This window comes from Erithacus rubecula, assembly GCF_903797595.1.
Source record: "Erithacus rubecula genome assembly, contig: SUPER_Z_unloc_2, whole genome shotgun sequence".
Taxonomy (NCBI): domain Eukaryota; kingdom Metazoa; phylum Chordata; class Aves; order Passeriformes; family Muscicapidae; genus Erithacus; species Erithacus rubecula.
This window is the reverse complement of record NW_027635860.1, coordinates 7572748-7578810: the sequence shown is the minus strand read 5'-3', so window position 1 is coordinate 7578810 and position 6063 is coordinate 7572748.

The window sequence follows — 6063 nt, the reverse complement described above, 5'->3', positions numbered from 1 at the left end:
TAACTTCTTTTTTAGGTGTTGAGTAGACTTCCGCACTTGCGGTGCATCTGACTGCAGTTTCAGAATCTGTATTCTTCAAGAATGTTTTCCTTTTAATGGGGAAAATAAGCTGGTATTTTTGTCGATGGACGCAGTAAAACGTCTAATTAATTTGGTGTCAATATATGAAACCTGCAGTATTCTCACCCAGGGACATGGATGTTACTCTGTCAACAGGGAAAGTTGGTTCTTGCCTTGCGGCTATTCAAGAAAGTGGAACCAATGAATGTGGCACTGCTATGGCAGTGCCAGGTACCTGCATCAGAATATTCTTTAAAAGCTCTGTCACTAAGGCAAGCTATTAGAAAACCGAAGGCTCTCAGAAACTTTACTGTGCCCTAGTTCTTTTCAAGATAATCACTCAAACTGTAGAACAAGGCCATGGCTAGTCTAAGAAATATGGCAGGTTTCCAAATAGACTAGGCTGGCAAGAACAGCTTGAGGACTAGTCTAGTCCTACTGGAGGTTAGTTTGGCCACAAATATGCATGTCATTGCAACCCAGCAACATCCTCGTTGAATGCAGGCTGTGCTCTCAGGAAGGACAGCTAGTTGAGATAATGTCATTTCAAAGTGAAGAAGGAATTTCCTAAAAGGTATTCTGGACTGCTCAGTAATGCAGGTTCACAGTAGAAGAATTATATATTTCAGGTCAAACGCAGAAATTTTCACATTAATGGGACATGATTAGATAGAACAGTAAATAAATGTAACATTTGGTTCTAAATATTAAGGTCTGTTTCTTGATGTCTCAGTAATAATATCAATCATCTCTGTTTTGAATAAAAAGGTAATAATTTGAAGCATTTTGCTACAGGGAGGAAAGAATGATTTATAGTACCGTGTTTCTGGATTATTTGGTGGCAAAGAAAACTAAATGTACTTATCTGAGAGGAAAAGGCAGAAAAGGACTTTCAAAATGTAAGTGATACCTCTCATTTCAGATCCATTTCTCTGATATTATGGTCCTAGAAGGAACAGAATACCAGTAGTAAGAACAGCAAATGAGAGGATAAAGGTAAACTGAATTCAACCAAAGAGGCAGGTTTCTTAAAAATCAGCTGCTCATCTAAGTGTACATGTATGTCAGACTTTTGTATCAATCAGTCACTTTTTTCCTTAAGGACTTCTTATTGTACTGGGTTTTCTAACAGGGTGAAATGGCAGTGTGTGGCTGTTAGAATTTGTCCAGCTTCTGATTTTTTTTTCTTTTTTCTAAAAAAAACTGGTTCTCTCATCCTTTCCAGGAAATGGCATGTACTCCATCTCACTGACCACCTTGGCAGTGTCTGCTGGTCACCTGCTTCATTGTCAGCAGCTTTCTTGTGCTAGGAAGGCTAAATAGGACACAGTACTCCACATGCAGTCTCACAAGTGCCGAAAGCAGAAGGCAGCTTGCTCTCTGGGGCCCGCTTGCTGGCTCTGATGGTCATTGCCACCTCAAGGTCACATGGCTGACTTCTGTTAAGCTGCACATCTTTGTGGGGAGGTGGAGACTGGACTTAGGAGTGGCAGCTGAATGAGCATCTCCCTGCACAGTCATGCTTAATTCTTTGTATTAACTTCAGAGATACCCAATACAGTTAATTTAGCTGTTATAGACCATGTGACATGTTAAACAACTTTTTGTTTGCATACTTGGTAGGTAGGAATTTTCATCTACAGTGAGAATAGTATTTTCTGTAGGGGGAAAAAGCTCTACAGAGAGATCTGGAGAGACTCAATCAATGGGCTAAGGATAGCTTCATGAGGCTCAAAATTCAAAGTTTTATATCCTGCACTTTGGTCACAACCATCCCATGCAGTGCCACAGGCTAGGGGTTGGAGTGGCTGGAGAGCTGTTCAGCAAAAGGGGACTTGGGGGTGCTCCTGGTTGAAGCCAACTCAATATAAGCCAGCAGTGTGCCCAGGTGGCCAAGAAGGCCAAGGGCATCCTAACCTGTTTCAGCAATAGTGTGGCCAGCAGGACCAGGATGGTGATTGTCCCTCTCACGTGGCACTGGTGAGGCCACACCTTGAATCCCATGTTCAGTTCTGGGTTCCTCACTTTAGAAAGGACTTTGAGGTGCTGGGGAGTGTCCAGAGAAGGGCTTGTGAAAGGACTAGAAATGACTTATGGCTGAGGGAGCAGGGTTTGTTTAGTCTGGAGGAGGCTCAGGGCGGACCTCATTGCTCTCCACAACTCCCTGAAAGGAGGTGGAGTGAGGTGGCCTGCAGTGAGAGGACCAGAGGAGATGGCCTTAAGGTGAGACAGAGGAGATTCAGATCAGATATTAGAAAAATCCTTTTTCCTGTGGTCAGGAAATAGGCTGCTCAGGGCGGTGGTAGACTCACCATCCCTGGAGATGCTCAGGAGGAGTGTGGGTCTGTTGTGTGGTGTGGTTTAGTGATTTAGGGCTTACAGTGGTAATGCTGGACAATAGGACTGGATGATCCTAAACGTTTCTTGCAACCTTAACAATTCTATGACTATTCTATGAAAAGCAGATTATTATTTCTTCTGAAATGGTCAAGGATTTTTTTTTTTTATGTTGATAATCATAGTCTAAGAATGAGGCAATTGTGGCACTAACTGCAGAAGATGAAAGTCCGATCTCACTTTTAAAGTATTGACAGAATAACAACCTTCACAAAGCATTCTTTTAAATTAAAAACAAACAAAAAACCCCATTAAAATGCTAAGGTGAAAATATACCTATGTTCAAAGAATCTGTAGTAGAAAAGATTGTAGTTTGTGGTAATTAGGAGAAAATGCTGTGCTCCACTAACAGTGTTTAGGAAATAAATGTAATTTCAACCTAAATATTCAGAACTGAGTTTCCTGCTCCTAGGACAGTCTCTTTTTATATTTGCAATTACGGCACAGTCATCATTGAACAGCTGTGTATGTATAAAATTTGGGCTAGTATTATTGCTATTAAACAACAAATCCATCATTTATCATAAAGAAAAACAACATTCTCTGATGCTGCTGGCTGCCTAAACACATGCTTAGGTAATTTACTCCCTTGTACAACTGTTACTGTAATTCCCTCATACAGTTTCTCCAAACTAGAAAGTGCCATAAAGTAGAAAGTGTAAATAAGGATCTACTTGTAACTTTAACCATTCAAATTATCTCTCATTAGATACTTTTTTATGAAAACACATCTTTTGTCTTAAACCTTTTATTTACAAATAGATAACTCAAATGCAAATATTGAAAAATTTGTTTGAGCTGTCAAGAATATTCTGCCAAGCATATGTGCAGTAAGATCCTGTATGGAAGAACACTGAAATAGATTTTACTTTTTTGTTTTAGAGGTGGTCAGATGCAAACACAAGCATCCGGTGTTAAGTGCTATGGGATCATGTTGAATAGTGAAGGGCAGTGACAAAAGAGGAGGTGTCTTACTCTTGGGGCCCATTGCTATTCATGAAGGAACATGAGGCCAATGTTTATTATATTTGAAATATCAACATTGTCTTTTATGTATGACTTTATTTTCTAATACCAGTGTTGAAAAATATGAGTTATAATCTTTTAATGTAAAATAAGAAAGGACAGTGTGAAATAATCCTCTATTTCCAGCCAAGTACTTTATGTACTGACTAATATTTGGTGATGGTTGGTGATTAATCAAGAGACCAAAAAGCCCTAAAATCTGGTTTTCTTTTATCAGGTGATGCCAGTTAGGTTACTTATTTTCACAATTGCACTTAAAACTCCTGATTCAGTGACCATTCTTCCATTTCCATTATTTGAAAAAGTGTATTGGGAGTTATTTTGATCCAATGATACTTCATAATGGTCTTTATAATAATCAGAAAATTAGGCCCTGGGTACATGTACAAAAATAGAGGTAGAATAATTGTGAATATTGACAGCTTAGTATTATTTTTCCATACATCAGTATTGATTGTTAATCATTCTGCAAAAACAGAAACAAGTATACAAAATGCAGCATGTATATATATTTATATGTTTTCCATATTATTTTAGTAGTGATTTATCCATGTAACACAGATTCTGATCTATTTCAACTGTATGCTATATATTGATGGATCTTTTACAAAACAATTATCTTGTAGATAGAAATTAAATATTGCTGCCTCTGTTGCTGCTTCATCATAGAAGGAAGCTTAATTTATAGAAGTTTTTTTCTCATCTGAAGATACATGAAAATGTGTGCTAAGGAAAAATGTTGATGTTCTGTTAATCTTAAAAACTGATTTAAATCCACAGTATATGTTATTTATGAAGACTCAATATTTAGTGAATAGTTTTGAATCTAAGAATCCAGTAGTATGTCTTCAGTCCAATTTACAATTTTACATCTTCCTGGGAAATGCTTCCAACCCTTTCATATTGTATTATATCAAGGATTTAAATGCATAAGAAAAATGTTTTGTGATGAAAGTAAGTGAAACAAATTTTTATCACGACAGATATCTATTCTGATATTGGGAAATGGTGTGTTTGTTTCTGACTTTGTTTTGGGAGGGGGATTGTTAGAGGAGAATTTTTTAGTGGAAAAGGAAAGGGTGGTTTGAGAGAAAGGTATCTTAAAAGAAATGTATTTTAGCAAGATATTTCCTTACTTGATTGGAGGGGGGAAAAGCAAAAGCTTAAATAAAACAGCTTTTAAAAAAAGCCCCATGCATCATATACTGGTTTTAATATAATTTGGTTTCTGTAAAAAAGTCTATTTAAATAAACTAAGTTTGCTGTCCTAGACAAGGAAACAATGTGTTTTATACATATGGTGTGTTTGATGTTGTAGAGATATGCAGAGACCAATCAGTAGCCCAGCTTTTGTTGGACACTCTCATAGCAGAACTCATTCGCAAAAATCTTCAACTGCTCTATTTTTTTACCATTTGGAATGTTGTTGAAAGAAGCCTGCAAACCTCTCAGATAACTTGGGTAACCTCATGCTTTTCACGCACAGGAAGTGAATTTGTCTGGGTTTTATGGGGAAGAGGTTCAGTGCAATTATTTATTTGTGGTACAACTGACACAGACTGACAATTGTTGAACATGGTGGTATTGGTATAAAGATGTGTGAGCTGATATAATTGGTGTCATTTTGCAGAAAGATGTGTAATAACCCCAGTTAATAAAATAATGCCCATGTTGCACCTAAAATTTTAGGCAGAATTTGGCTGACTGAAAAAACATTAAGGACTTGATAACTTTATAGCTTAGCTTTGCATTTGCTTTAGATCTGTATAAATGATACTGGCTACAATTAAACCTTTCCTGGCCCTGTTTTCATGCTTGCATGCAGTCTTATATGGCTGCAATAAAAACAGAACTATCACCATTGGCCCCTGGGTTAAAAATTCTCTGTAGTTGTTGGGCTGGATTTTAGCTTGAATCAGTTCCCTGAGCTACGCAGGAGGAAATGCTCCAGGGGTAGAAAGAAGCAGAGGGAGGGACAGAGAGAGTGCATATGCCAGTACATGGAGTCATAGCCACTGTTCTGAAGGATAGCAACAGGCATCTTTTGGAGTCAGCAGGAAGAAAATAGGGTGAAAATATACAAAGAGGAAAGTCGAGAAGGGAAGGAAGCTTAGAGCTATGAATATGAAAATGAGAAAAAGCTTACTGTATCCTTTGTTTTCTTTCATTAACCACATAATGTTTTTATGAGGAGCAGTAAGGAAGGATGTAAAAAGGGAAAATTAAAGCTTTCTGTGATGCTGGAAACTGTATGTGATTGTAGGAAGCCCAGTTCTACTGCAGAAACAGCTAAAAATGAAAATCATACATATTAATACTGATTAAAGCTGCTAGTGAAGCTATACAAAATAATTGAAATAAATTGCTTAATTTGAGGGGGCTTAGTATCTTCAGTAAGTTTCTTGTTGAAATTTTCTGATCAGAAGAGAAAGGAAGGCACAGTGAATCATTATTTTCTCATAAGTATACCCCTGAACTCTAATTTCTTACATCTGGAGGTGTTAAAGTATATACTGTACTTCTGTGAATGGGTACAAAAATAATATTGCAATAATAATAAAATGATTGTCTTTCTGAGAG